General features: G+C 48.1%; 1 pseudogene; it reads right to left on the bottom strand.

Moving 5' to 3' along the window:
- Positions 1 to 15,351, bottom strand: part of LOC134352479 (zinc finger protein 271-like) — a 77,736-nt pseudogene that overhangs the window by 50,896 nt on the left and 11,489 nt on the right.

Here is a 15,351-nt window from a genome sequence, read left to right as displayed (position 1 = left end):
GAAATTCGTCATTTCGCGTCAAATTAAATAAGCGAGGATCGTGGTGGGGCAGCCCACAAGTGTCGCCATGCTTCTGGTGCCAATGTAGCGAGTCCGCAACTCCCTAACCCTAGCCGTAAATCTCTGGAACGTAGAGGAGACCAGAGGAAACACAGTCAGCCATGCGGAGAAAGTATAAACTACAGACAGTGACGAGAACTGAACCCCGATCTTACAGCCCGAGATGTCAAGCACTGCACTAACTGCTTCACCACTTTGCTGCCCCAACTTGTTTCCCCCTTCTCCTCCAAGCGTGACTTGTCCTGATGCCCACCCCTGGGAAAACTCTCCCTGAGACCTCTCATCCCTCGGCTTTTGATTTCACGGACAACCTCGCAGGCAAGGGGCTGGATTCATCCTGACGTTATCATGCCAGAGGTCTGCTAATAGGCATCTGTGCAATGTCTTCAACCTCCGAGCCTTTTAAATCCCGCATCCCAGCCTCCCCGCTTCTCGCCTCTGTTTGCTCTGTCAAGTTTCTGGGTTTAAGCCCAGTTCACACTCCACTCCGAAATGACGTGACGGTGACCCACGTTTCACTCAGAGCCACCGAGCCGCGACGGGTAGAGCCCAGCGTGTCCAGTTACCTCTGCTTCCGCGAGCTGGCTTGCGGGCTCTCTGCCCCTGTCAGCTGCTCGTTGGTCAGCACGTCCTGTCCGACGCTCCAGTCGTCCTTTCCTTCAGCTTCCACCTCTTCCCCCGTTTCTTCTGATTCTCGCTCCGGCGTAGTCTGGGGGAGCATCCCAATCTCATGTCTCCGTGCGTTTCCCTCCTCGGGACTCTCACTGTCTTCCATTCCTTGGCTGTACATCTCTGGAACAGGAGTTCACCCAATGAAGTCAAAAAGTCAACTTATCAAAACACATATATATCATGCACTAGTCCATTGTCTTACAGGCTTTTACAGGAAAATAAAGAAATACAATAGAATTTATGAAAAACTAGACATAAACAAAAACTGACAAACAACCAATGAACTAAAGAACACAAACTGTGCGATAAAAAAACTAATACTGAGAACACGAGTTGTGCAGTCCTTGAAAGTGAGTCCATAGGTTGTGGAGCCAGTTCAGTGTTGAGATGAATGAACGTATCCACACCGGTTCAGGAGCCTGATGGTTGAGGGGTAATCTTTCCTGAACCCAGTGGTGTCCTTCCCGACGGTACAGAAGAGGGCATGGCCTGGACAGTAGGGGTCCTGACGACTGATGCTACTTTCTTGTAAATCTGCTCAATGGTTGGGAGGTCTTTGCCTGAGATGGACTGGACTAGAAGAGAGAAAGGGCTGGATTGGGTGGGGGGGGGGGGGTAGTTTTTTATGATGGACGCCGCATGATACCGAATGAAGTTGTGGGGGTTCATGAAGGTGCCATCAGAAGCTTCTACTGATTTTCGCTCTCCAATCCAATTACAGGGCAGACCCCAGCCGATCAGGTTAGGGAAACCCCATGACCCCGACACTGCCTGCTCCCTCCACCCGTCAGCTGATCCACATGTCAAAGGGGTTGCTGTGACCTGGTGAGAATGCATCGTTCTTGGTCATCAGCATTCTGGAGGTGAGACACAGGACACATATCAGTCCAGACACAGGACACTGTCTGAAACTGGACAAGTTTTTCATCTTGTTGCCCAGGATTCCACAGATGAGGTCAGGGATGAACCCAACCCCCTCGTCCCCCCTTCCTCACACTCTCTGCTCCCTGTCCACCCTGATGCAGCAATGATGGGTTTGGCCCCAGTCACGAAAGACCCCCCCCGCCCCCCAATTACCAGACCTGTGCTGACTCCAGTTTGTAAAAGGGTGCAGCACAGTGGTCACCCCTCGCTGAGTCGGTCTGGCCAAAGCTGAGGCCAGGGGCCGAGCCAACAACAACAACCTGCATTACGGTAGTGCTGCAAATTCACAAGCAGGGAATCAGCCTCGAAATGGGGGGCGGAGGTGGTTCAGTGGCGATGTCATTGGACACATGACCCAGAGGCCCACATTTATTAATGATCCGGGGGCAGGAATCCAATCCCACCATGGGAGACAGCTGAGGACCTCAGACCCGGCTGAAAACTTCAGAGATAATGACCATCGGGCTGATTTTGTACCTGACTGGCTAGCTCTTCTGGGATACCGTGTGATCTAATCTGCCGGGGGCAACTTACCATGAGGAGCTGTGCCAAAGTCCACGTAGACAATGTCTACTGTCCCATCGTCATTGATCTTCTTGGTCACAGCTTCGAAAAAAACAAAACAACAAAGTTTGTTAAGTGTGATTTAACGCTGATCAGATCGTGCAACACACACAAAATGCTGGAGGGACTCAGCATCTGTGGAAAAGAGTAAACAGTCGACATTTCGGGCCGAGACTCTTCATCAGATCTTGTGCCACATGGCCCCATTCGCCGCCATCTTGTGCCACATGGCCCACATTCGCCCCCATCTTGTGTCACATGGCCCCCATTCGCCACCATCTTGTGCCACATGGGCCCACATTCGCCGCCATTTTGTGCCACATGGCCCCCATTCACCGCCATCTTGTGCCACATGGCCCCATTCACCGCCATCTTGTGCCACATGGCCCCATTCACCGCCATCTTGTGCCACATGGTCCCCATTCGCTGCCATCTTGTGCCACATGGCCTCCAGAGTCCTGAAGAAGGGTCATGGCCCGAAATGTCGACTGTTTACTCTTTTCTGTAGCTGCCTGGCCTGCTGAGTTCCTCCAGCATTTTGTGTGTGTTGCTTGGATTTCCAGCATCTGCAGACTTTCTGATCAGCTGTTTGTGCTGATCAGCTCTTGACTTTCCAAGTGTGCAGTAGTGGGATGGGATACCTGGTTGAGTGCTGCTTCTAAACATTAGTGAAACTAACGAACTGATTGTTGACTTAACATGCACCAACAAGCTGGGGTTTTCTCTCTGGAGAGGAGGATGAGAGCTGACTTGATAGAGGTGTACAAGATGGTAAGTGGCGTAGATTGTGTGGACTGCCAGAAACTTTTTCCACAGGGTGTAAAAGTCTAATTCCAGAGGGACTGGAGGAAACTATATGGGGGAGGTCAGAGATAAGTTTCTTTTAAATGTAGAAAGTAGTGACTGTGTGTAACGCCCTGTCGGGGGTGGCGGTAGAGACAAGTACGTTAGGGACATTCAAGAAACTGTGAAGATATGCATAAGGATGATAGAAAAATGGAGGGCTTTGTAGGAGGGAAGGATTAGATTGATTACTTAGAGTGGGATTAAAGATCGGCACAACATTGTGTGACTAAGGGCCTTCACTGCATCTTTCTATGTTCTTCATTGGAGGATTGGCAGTAGAGGGAGTCAGTAGCTTTAAATTTGTGGGTGCCAACATATGGGATGACTTGCCCTGGGCACAGCACACAGATGCAAACACATGGAAGACACATCAGCAACTTCACTTTCTGAAGGAGGTTCAGCTGAACACTTCTAGAGATTACCACGCTACCAGGGATAGGGTTCCTCTTGTCCTCACCTACCATCCCACCAGCCTCTGTGTCCAGCACATAATCCTCTGAAACTTCCACCACCTCTAAATGGATCCCATCCTTCTCACTTTGATTTCCACAGGGGTCGCTCCCTACGAGACTCCCTTGTCCATTTGTCCCTCTGTCCCTCCCCACTGATCGCCTTCCTGGCACTTATCCTTGCAAGTGGAACAAGTGCCATGCCTGCCCCTACACCTCCTCCCTCGCTACCATTCAGGTCCCCAAACACCTTCCAGGTGAGGCGACACTTTACCTGCGAGTCTACTGGGGTCATGTTCTGTGTTCAGTGCTCCCCGTGTGGCCCCTTGTATATCGGTGAGACCTGACGTAGATTGGGAGGCTGCTTCGCCGAGCATCTACTCTCCGTCCACCAGAACAAACGGGATCTCCCAGTGGCCACCCGTCTTAATTCCACTTCCCATTCCCATACGTCTATCCATGGCCTCCTCCACTGTCATGATGAGGCCACACTTAGGTTGGAGGAACAACACCTTGTATTCCGTTTGGGTAGCCTCCAACCTGATGGCATGAACATCGTTTTCTCAAACTTCCAGTAATGCCTCCGCCCCCCTCACCATTTCCCATCCCTTTCCACCCTCTCATGTTAAACCCTTGCCCGCCCATAGCCTCCCTCTGCTGCTCCTCCCCCCACCTTTCTTTCTTCCATGGCCCTTTGTCTCTTTCACCAATCAACTTCCCAGCTCTTTGCTTCATCCCTCCCCCTCCAGATTTCTCTCTCCCATCGCCCCACATTTTAAGTCTTCTCCTCAGCTTTTTCTCTCCAGTCCGGCCGAAGGGTTTCAGCCCGAAACGTCGACTGTATTTTTTCCCTTAGATGCTGCGTGTGTGTATGTCTGTGTGTCTCTTGGCTTTCCAGCATCTGCAGGTTTTCTCTTGTCAGAGATTACTGTTGAAAGGCTGCATTATGGTGTGGTACAGCAGAATCAGAATCAAGTTGAATATCACCGGCATATGTCATGAAATTTGTTCTTTTACGGCGGTAGTACAGTGCAATGCATAAAGTATACACTACAGTTCAAAGTAAAATTATCAACTACATGTATATCACCACTTACGTAAAACCCTGAGATTCATCTACACACTCAATTAATCCATTATAGAATAATAACTATAATAGGATCAATGAAAGACTGCACTGACTTGTGCATTCAAGCAGTGTGCAAAAGGGAATAAACTGCGCAAATACAAAAATAAAGAAGTAATAATAATAATAAATAGGCAATAAATATAGAGAACACCAGATCCCAGCTGTCTACACCTGGCATATGACTCCCCCTTTCCCTTTTTACAACACGGTATCAGGACCTTCTGGCCCAACGAGCCCACGTCACATCCATGTGACCAGAATTAGAATCAGGTTTAAGATCACTGGCTTTTCCTGAGCCTGTGCAGAAGTCCCTCCATAGCAGGCAGTGATGCAGTCAGTTGGGGTGCTCTCCACGGTACATCTGTGACGTATCAATCCTCGCCAAACCCCTAACGAAATATATCTGCCTTCTTTGTAATTGCGTCAATGTGTTGGGCCTAGGACAGATCCTCAGAGATGCTGACACACAGGAACTTGAAGGTGCTCACCCTTTCCACTTCCAATCCCTCGATGAGGACTGGTGTGTCTTCCCTAATCTTTCCTGTTCTAAGATCCACAATCAATTCTTTGGTCTTACTGACCTTGAATAAAGTTGTGGCAGCGACACCACTCCGCTAGCTAATATATCGTGTCCTCCTCATCACCATCTGAAATTCTGTCAACAATTAGCCTGGGAAACCGTACGGCTTTGGAACGTGGGAGAAAACACCTGAAGGAAACCTAATGTGGTCACGGGGAGAACGTAGGAAATCCTTACGGACAACGGCGGAATTGAACCCAGGACACTGGCACTGTAGTAGCATTACTCTAAGCATTACCCTAACCAGGCCACACAAGATCTCTTGTCAAGAGATTCAATATCTCTTGTCATCCAGAGATCCCTACTTCTGCCAACTTTGCTTCTCACTCTCAGAGGAACTTTCTCTCCATCTCCCTTTTAAACACCGCCCATTTGGCTGACGTCCCCTTACTTGCCAACTCCCCTGAAAATACCTGTCTAATACCATTAAGATTGGCCTTGCCCCATTCTAGAACCTTAGACTGTGGACCAGTTGAAGGAGAAATCTTGTTGGACAACCAATGTCAGTGCTACCTTTCAATCAGGACTGCGGTCAAGATTTAAAAGGCAGAGCTTTGCGGCAGTTTCTCTGAGTTGGGGAGCGACCAATCAGGAAGAGGATTTCATTCGAAAGGGCCAATAAAAATAGCACAGGTGCAAGTGGAGCAGCCATTCCCTTGAGTGTGCCAGTGTTTAGAGTGGCTTTGGCTCATCAGGCTTCAGGCTTGGTTGAGGTAAAGTATCTGGTAAGTTTCTCTCTTTCTGTTCTTATTTGTTCATTCCACATCTGTCAGAGCATAGTGCAGTGAGAATGGCTCCAGGGCCAGTGTTCTGTGGTGTGTGTGGGATGTGGGAGGTGTGGGAGACCTCCAGTCTCCCAGATAAACACCTCTGCAGCTGCTGAGAGAAGGTGTTAAGGAACTGGAGCCGCAGCTCGATGACCTTCGACTCATGCAGGAGAATGAGGAGGTGATAGGTCGGAGCTACAGGGAGGTAGTCACCCCTTGACTGCAGGAGACAAGTAACTGGGTGACTGTCAGGAGGAGTAGGGGCAACGCACAGCCCGTGCAGAGGGAACACCTGTGGATGTTCCCCTCAATAATAAGTATACAGCTTTAGATACTATTGAGAGGGATGACCTACTGGTGGGGTGGGGGGAGGGGGCACATTGACCAGGTCTCTGGAACCGAGTCTGGTGCTGTGGCTCAGAAGAGCAGGGGGTGAAGAGGACTGCAGTGCCGATAAGAGATTCCATCGTCAGAGGAACACAGATGAGATTCTGTGATAGAGTCACCTGGATGATATATTACCTCCCATTTGCCAGCATCAGGGATGTCTCCGATTGGGTCCAAGGCATTCTTAAGGGTGAGGGTGACCAGCCAGAACTTCTGGTACATAATGGCACCAATGACAAAGGAAGACAAGGAGAGCAGGTCCTGAAGAGAGAATTTAGGGACACTAGATAGAAAGCTGGAAAGCAGGAACTCACTGGAAATAATCTCTGAATTGCTGCCTGTGCCATGCACCAGTGCGGGTAAGAATAGGTCGATTTGGAGCAGGAGGAGGAGAAGATGGCAGCGCGACGCAGTTTGCGCGGCCACTCCGGTGAATGATATCTGTAATTTGTTAAGTAGGGTACTGTGCACAATCCTGATTTGATGGAGACAGACGTGAGAGAATGGAGGAACATCTGGAGAAACTTCTGAAATTTCTCCTGCCGTCTCCGTCCACACCTCAGCGAGTTCCGTGTTTGCCACGATGCGGAACTTTTCTTCCGCCGTCTCCGTCTCCGAGCCTACTTCTTCGGCAAGGACTCTTCCACCCCCACCGATGACCCCTTCTCCCGTCTTCAACCCTCCTCTTCTTCATGGACACCCCGCTCTGGTCTTCTGCCTGCTCTGGATCTCTTTATCGCTAATTGCCGACGGGACATCAACCGTCTCGACTTCACCGCACCTTGTCCCCATTCCAACCTCACTCCTTCGGAACGCTCTGCTCTCCACTCCCTCCGCACTAATCCTAACCTTATTATTAAACCCGCCGATAAGGGGGGTGCTGTTGCAGTCTGGCGTACTGACCTCTACTTTGCCGAGGCACAGCGACAACTCGCGGATACCTCCTCTTATTTACCCCTCGATCGTGACCCCACTAAGGAGCACCAGGCCATTGTCTCCCACACCATCACCGACTTTATCCGCTCAGGGGATCTCCCATCCACTGCTACCAACCTTATAGTTCCCACAGCCCGCACTTCCCATTTCTACCTCCTACCCAAGATCCACAAACCTGCCTGTCCTGGCCGACCTATTGTCTCAGCTTGCTCCTGCCCCACCAAACTCGTTTCTGCATACCTCAACACGGTTTTTATCACCCCTTGTTCAATCCCTTCCGACCTATGTTTGTGACACTTCTCACGCTCTTAAACTTTTCGATGATTTTAAGTTCCCTGGCCCCCACCGCTTTATTTTCACCATGGATGTCCAGTCCTTATATACTTCCATACCCCATCAGGAAGGTCTCAAAGCTCTCCGCTTCTTTTTGGATTCCAGACCTAATCAGTTCCCCTCTACCACCACTCTGCTCCGTCTAGCGGAATTAGTCCTTACTCTTAATAATTTCTCCTTTGGCTCCTCCCACTTCCTCCAAACTAAAGGTGTAGCTATGGGCACCCGTATGGGTCCTAGCTATGCCTGCCTTTTTGTTCGGTTTGTGGAACAATCTATGTTCCGTGCCTATTCTGGTATCTGTCCCCCACTTTTCCTTCGCTACATTGACGACTGCATTGGCGCTGCTTCCTGCACGCATGCAGAACTCGTTGACTTTATTAACTTTGCCTCCAACTTTCACCCTGCCCTCAAGTTTACCTGGTCCATTTCCGACACCTCCCTCCCCTTTCTAGATCTTTCTGTCTCTGTCTCTGGAGACAGCTTATCCACTGATGTCTACTATAAGCCTACTGACTCTCACAGCTGTCTGGACTATTCCTCTTCTCACCCTGTCTCTTGCAAAAACGCCATCCACTTCTCGCAATTTCTCCGTCTCCGCCGCATCTGCTCTCAGGATGAGGCTTTTCATTCTAGGACGAGGGAGATGTCTTCCTTTTTTAAAGAAGGGGGCTTCCCTTCCTCCACTATCAACTCTGCTCTTAAACGCATCTCCCCCATTTCACGTACATCTGCTCTCACTCCATCCTCCTGCCACCCCACTAGGAATAGGGTTCCCCTGGTCCTCACCTACCACCCCACCAGCCTCCGGGTCCAACGTATTATTCTCCGTAACTTCCGCCACCTCCAACGGGATCCCACCACTAAGCACATCTTTCCCTCCCCACCTCTCTCTGCATTCCGCAGGGATCGCTCCCTACACAACTCCCTTGTCCATTCGTCCCCCCCATCCCTCCCCACTGATCTCCCTCCTGGCACTTATCCATGTAAGCGGAACAAGTGCTACACATGCCCTTACACTTCTTCCCTTACCACCATTCAGGGCCCCAAACAGTCCTTCCAGGTGAGGCAACACTTCACCTGTGAGTCGACTGGGGTGATATACTGTGTCCGGTGCTCCCGATGTGGGCTTTCATATATTGGCAAGACCCGACGCAAACTGGGAGACCGCTTTGCTGAACATCTACGCTCTGTCCGCCAGAGAAAGCAGGATCTCCCAGTGGCCACACATTTTAATTCCACATCCCATTCCCATTCTGACATGTCTATCCACGGCCTCCTCTACTGTAAAGATGAAGCCACTCTCAGGTTGGAGGAACAACACCTTATATTCCATCTGGGTAGCCTCCAACCTGATGGCATGAACATCGACTTCTCTAACTTCCGCTAATGCCCCACCTCCCCCTCGTACCCCATCTGTTACTTTTTTTTATGCACACATTCTTTCTCTCACTCTCCTTTTTCTCCCTCTGTCCCTCTGAATATACCTCCCCCCCCTCCCTCCTTGTCTTTCTTCCCGGACCTCCTGTCCCATGATCCTCTCGTATCCCCTTTTGCCAATCAGCTGTCCAGCTCTTGGCTCTATCCCTCCCCCTCCTGTCTTCTCCTATCATTTTGGATCTCCCCCTCCCCCTCCAACTTTCAAATCCCTTACTCACTCTTCCTTCAGTTAGTCCTGACGAAGGGTCTCGGCCTGAAACATCGACTGCACCTCTTCCTACAAATGCTGCCTGGCCTGCTGTGTTCACCAGCAACTTTGATGTGTGTTGCTTAAATTTCCAGCATCTGCAGAATTCCTGTTGTTTGTATCAGTATTACAGTGGAATAAAAGGGAATTACAGAGGCACGAAAGAGGAGTTGGCCAGAATTGGCTGGAAAAGAACACTGGCAGGGATGACAACAGAGCAACAAATATATATATATATATTCTAAAGAGGAAGACGTATTCTAAAGGCAAGAGGACATGGCTAACAAGAAGTCAAAGCCAGCATGAAAGCCAAAGAGAAGGCATATAATAGAGCAAAAAATAGTGGGAAGTTAGAGGATTGGGAAGCTTTTATAAAAAACCAACAGAAGGCAAAAAGCCATTAACAAGGTAAAGGTATTATTGGCTAGCTGAAGTAAACTAGCCAATAAGATTAAAGAGGAGTTCTTCAGATGTATAAAGGATAGAGAGGCGAGAGTGGACCACTTGAAAACTATGCTGGAGAGATAGTAATGGGGGACAAGAAAATGGAAGACGAACTGGATAAATATTTTGCATCAGTCTTCACTGTGGAAAAGACTAACAGTATGGTGGACGTTCCAGGTGTCAGGGTCATGAAGTGTGTGAAGTTACCATTACTAAGGAGAAGGTTCTTGGGGAAACTGAAAGGTCTGAAGGTAGATAAGTCACCTGGACCAGATGGTGTACACCCCAGGGTTCTGACAGAGGTAGCTGAAGAGATTGTGGAGACATCAGTAACGATCTTTCTAGAATCACTAGATCCTGGAGTGGTTCTGGAAGACTGGAAAATTGGAAATGTCACTCCACTCTTCAAGAATGGACAGTGGCAGAAGATGTCTGATCTCAGTAGTTGGGAAGATGTTGTAGTTGATTGTTAAGGATGTGATTGCAGAGTACTTGGAGTAGCATGATAAAATAGACCATAGTCAGCATGCTTTCCTCAAAGGAAAATCTTGCCTGAAAAATCTGCTGGAATTCTTGAAGAAATAACGAGCAGAATAGACAGACTCGGTTGATGTAGTGAGGCTGCTTAACAGGCTACGAGCCCATGGTATTACAGGAAAGATTCCAGCATGGACCGATTGGCAGGAGGCAAGGAGTGAGAATAAAGGGAGCCTTTTCTGATTGGCTGCTGGTGACAAGTGGTGTTCCACAGGGGTCTGTGTTGGGACAGGTTCGTTTTACATTATATGTCAATGATTTGGATGATGGAATTGATGGCCTTGCAGATGATACAAAGATAGGTGGAGGGGCAGGTAATTTTGAGGAAGTAAAGAGGCTACAGAAGGATGTAGACAGATTAGGAGAATAGGGGAAGAAGTGGCAGGTGGAATATAGAGTCGGGAAGTGTACGGTCATGCACTTTGGTAAAGAAAGGAAAGGGTAGACTATTTTCTGAATGGAGAGAAAATACAAAAAACTGAGGTGCAAAGGGACTTGGGAGTCCTTGTGAAGTTAATTTGAAGGTTGAGTCGGTGTTGAGGAAAGCAAATGTGACATTAGCATTCATTTCAAGAGGACTAGAATATAAAAGCAAGGATGTAATGTTGAAACTTCATAAAGTACCGGCGAGGCCTCACTTGGAGAATTGTGAACAGGTGTGGGCCCTTTATCTTAGAAAGAATTTGATGAAACTGGGGAGGGTTCAATGGAAGTTCACGAAAATTATTCCAGGATTGAATGACTTGTTATATAAAGAGCGTTTGATGGCTATGGGCCTGTACTCACTAAAATTTAGAAGAATGAGGGATGAACTCATTGAAACCTATGGAATGTTGAAAGGCCTCGATAGAGTCGATGTGGAGAGGATATTTCCCATGTTGGGAGGGTGGGGGGGGTCCAGGACCAGAGGACACAGCCTCAGAATAAAGGGGCGTCCTTTTAAAATGGAATTGAGGAGGAATTTCTTTAGCCATAGAGTGGTGAATCTGTGGAATTTGTTGCCACAGGCAGCTGTTGAGGGCCAAGTCTTTATGTATATTTAAGGCAGAGATTGATAGATTCTTGATTGGTCAGGGCATCAAAGGATACGGGGAGAAGGCAGATTGAGGCTGAGAGGAAAAATGGATCAGCCACGGTGAAATGGTGGAGCAGACTTGATGGGCCAAATGGCCTAATTCTGCTCTTATATCTTACCGTCTAAATCATAAGGAAATCTGAAAAGTTTGTAATATGGTCAACTAAGTGTCATACGAACTGGAAAAGGCTGATGGGAAAATGGGCTAATAGTGTAGGTGTGAAAATTCAGCTTGCTCTCAATGACTCCCGCCAGTTTTTACAGACGCAGCACCAAAAGCAACTTATCTAGAGGCACCTCAGCTCGGTACGGCAACTGCTTTGCCCAGGACTGCTCAGAAATTGCAGAGAGTTGTGAACACAGCCCAGACCATCACGAGAAGCAGCCCCGCCTTCAGCGACTCTGTCGACACTTCCCGCTGCCTCGCAAAAGCAACCAGCAAAACATTCTCTCTTCTACTCGCCCCACCCCTCATGCAGAAGATACAAAAGTTTGAGGACACGTATCCTAGGCTCGAGGACAGCTCTGTCGCACTGTTATAAGTCTCATGAACAGAAATCTCATATGTTAAAAGATAAACTCAATCCCTCAGGCTACTTCATTGTGGCCCCTGCAATTATCTGTAAATTCATCTGCACTCTCTCTGCAAGTGTAACACTACACCCTGCACTCTGTTTCTACCCTTTTGTGCTCCATCCATGCACCTATGTATGGTATGATCTGTCTGGATGGTGTGGAAACAAAAGCTTCTTACTGGATCTGGGAGCACATGACGGCAATGAACAATTCATTTAAAGGCCACGTTAGATGAGGCAGTGCAGTAATTAGATCAGGGAAGCATTTAGTTGGCAAGGCATCGCTAGCTGGAGATATCACAAGATTAAGCGGAGTTAAAACAGAAACACAAGGCCATAAATTACAGCACCCAATTGTGGAGAGAATGAGGGCAATCGCTGTTCAGCAAGCGAAGGCAAAGTCCCGCGCACTTAGAGGCAACTCCTACAAAGATCAAATACCACAGGAAAGTGGATTGCTGATAAATCATTGTGAAAATGTAAAATCCACATGTAACTAAACTCAAAGTTCAAAGTAAATTTATTATCAAAGTATGTGTACAGTATGTCACCACATAAAACCCTGAGATTCATTTCCGTGCAGGCATTCACAGTAGAACAAAGAAATACAACAGAATCAATGAAAAGCCACACACAAAGACTGACAGGCAGTCAGTGTGCAAAGGATGGTCCTCTCACACCATCTTTTGCTACGAGTGCACAGAGGAATTTAAAACTGTGCACAAAAGGCTGTCACCACCTACCTCGCTGGCACGTTAGGTAGATTTCACGATCACACACAATCACATTTCCTTTTCCGGCTTCTGACACGGATGGTGTTGACAATGTGAGGCTTGCAATGATTTGTCTGTAGGCTTATTTACACTGCTTTTATTGAAGAAGTTATTCAGCGTGCACATGCTGTTGTCCCGGGCAAAAAAATTGCACAGCACAAGATTTTTTTGCACACACTGGCCGTTAGAAATTAGAGGGAACATTAAAGACAAATTGGGCAAATACAAAAAAAAACTAATACTGAGAACGTGAGTTGCAGAACCCTTGAAAGTGGGTCCAAAGGTTGTGGAATCAGTTCAGTGTTGAGGTGAGTGAAGTTATCCATGCCAGTCAAGATCTCAAATGACGGGTAATAACTGTTCCTGAACCAGGTGTTGTGAGACCCAAGGCGTCCGTACCTACTTCTCGATGGCAGCAATGAGAAGAGAGCATGGCCTGGACAGTGGGGTCCTTGATGATATGGAAATGACAAGGTTTCAACACTTTTGCCCATTGCCTGAGAGCCATGTGTCAGAACACAGAACAGTACCAGGCTCTTTGACCCAAGATGTTTAGAATGTAGAACATTAAAAAGAAAAAAAAAGACATCTGTTAGTCTTGCGAGACCATGGATCTGCACCTGGAAAGTCTTCACTCTCCAGGGCACAGGCCTGGGCAAGGTTGTATGGAAGACCAGCAGCTGCCCATGCTGCAAGTCTCCCCTCTCCACAACACCAATGTTGTCCAAGGGAAGGGCATTAGGACCCATACAGCTTGGCACCAGTGTCGTCGCAGACCAATGTGTGGTTAAGTGCCTTGCTCAAGGACACAATACGTTGCTTGGCTGGGGCTCGAACTCATGACCTTCAGGTCGCTAGTCCAATGCCTTAACCACTTGGCCACATGCCCACACTAATGTAGAAGATTACGGCATAGTAAAGCCGTTCACAATATTGAGAACACGAATTGATGAGTCCTGGAGAGTGACTGGAATCAGCTCAGTGATGTGCTGAGTGAAGTTATCCACGCTGATCTGAGAGTCTCACGGTTGAAGGGTAATAACTGATCCAGAGCCTGGTGGTGGTTAGACTCAAGGCTTCTCTACCTCATGCCCGATGTAGCAATGAGAATAATGCCGATCCTGTAAATTGCTGTAGGTTTTTTTTGCGCCAGTGGAGTGTCTTTAAGCTCTCAGAGTGCTCCCCTCAACTTTCACCATAAGCGGCCTGAATTAACCAACCTGCTCGAGAAACTCGCCACTGCCAAACAAGAGATCTTCTTCGTGCGCTCTCCATATGTGTGAGCCATGGTTAAGAAAGCAACCAAGCCCCAGATGAAAGCCAGGTTCAAGGTGCAGGTCCAACACGCAGGTCCCTTTTCTATAACTGTTTTAAAACCAAAGTAATTAATAGTCACTAGCCCTAAAGTGTTCTAGATTCTGTTGTAAGCTTAGACAACCTTCTTCACGGTCCACTTGTACGGCAATTCAAGTGGACCGGAACACACGAAGCTGCAGAGCGTAGAGGATTCTGCCTAACGCAGCCGGGACACGTCCCTCCCCATTACTATCTGTATCTACATGAGGCGCTGCCTCAACAAGACAGATCTCCCCTATCTGGGCCACGTCATCTTCTCGCACCTACCTCAGGAAGGAGATACAGAATCCTGAAGTCCAGCACCAACAGCTTCAAGAACAACCACGCCTGTTATTTCCTCAAAGAATTCCAACAGAGTTACCAGGCAAGATTTTCTCTTAAGGAAACCATATTGACTTTGGCCCATTTTATCATGTGCTTCCAAGTGCCCCTGATACCTCATCCTTAACAACTGATTCCAACATCTTCCCAACCACTGAGGTTAGACTAACGGGTCTGTAGCTTCTTTTTTTCTGTCTCCCTCCCTTCCTGAAGAGTGGAGGGACATTTGCAATTTTCCAGTCCTCTGGAACCATGCCTGGATCTTGAAAGATCAATACTAATACCTCCTCAATCTCTTCAGCTACCTCTTTCAGAACCCTGGGGTGTAGTCCATCTGGTCCAGGTGACCTATCTGCCTTCAGACCTTTCAGCTTCCCAAGCATCTTCTCCTTAGTAAGAGCAACAACATTCACTTTTGCCCTCTGACACTCCTAAGTTTCCAGCAAGTATGGATACGGGTTCAATTTCAACTTTTAAAGGAGGTTTCGCTAAGTACATGGATGACAAGGGTACAGAGGGCGATGGTCCAGGTGCAGGTCGATTGGACTAGGCAGAACAATAGTCTGGCACAGACTAAATGTGCTGCAGGGCATGTTTCTCTGCTGTAGTATTCTACGACTCTGTACCCATACTTGTGCATATGTAAACAAACTCACCACCAGTTCTGGTGTCACCTCAAGACTTAGTAATCATTTCACTCTTTCTTGCTGCTTTGGCAAAGCACAATCAGGGACCCCTTCCCCTTGGTTTTTCAATCCTCTCTTCCCTCTCATTGGATCGAAGACTCAATAGCTTGTCAGCACGTACCACCAGGCCCAAGGACAGCTTCCGTCCTGCTGATATAAAGCTTCTGAACAGATGTATTCTGTGCTGAGGATGAATGCTTTAATCTCAATCTACCAGATGGACCTTGCACTTTACTTGTCTACCCCACTG

Source organism: Mobula hypostoma, chromosome 10, assembly GCF_963921235.1.
Source record: "Mobula hypostoma chromosome 10, sMobHyp1.1, whole genome shotgun sequence".
In the NCBI taxonomy this organism is placed as follows: domain Eukaryota; kingdom Metazoa; phylum Chordata; class Chondrichthyes; order Myliobatiformes; family Myliobatidae; genus Mobula; species Mobula hypostoma.
This window is presented reverse-complemented; position numbering and strand designations above follow the sequence as displayed.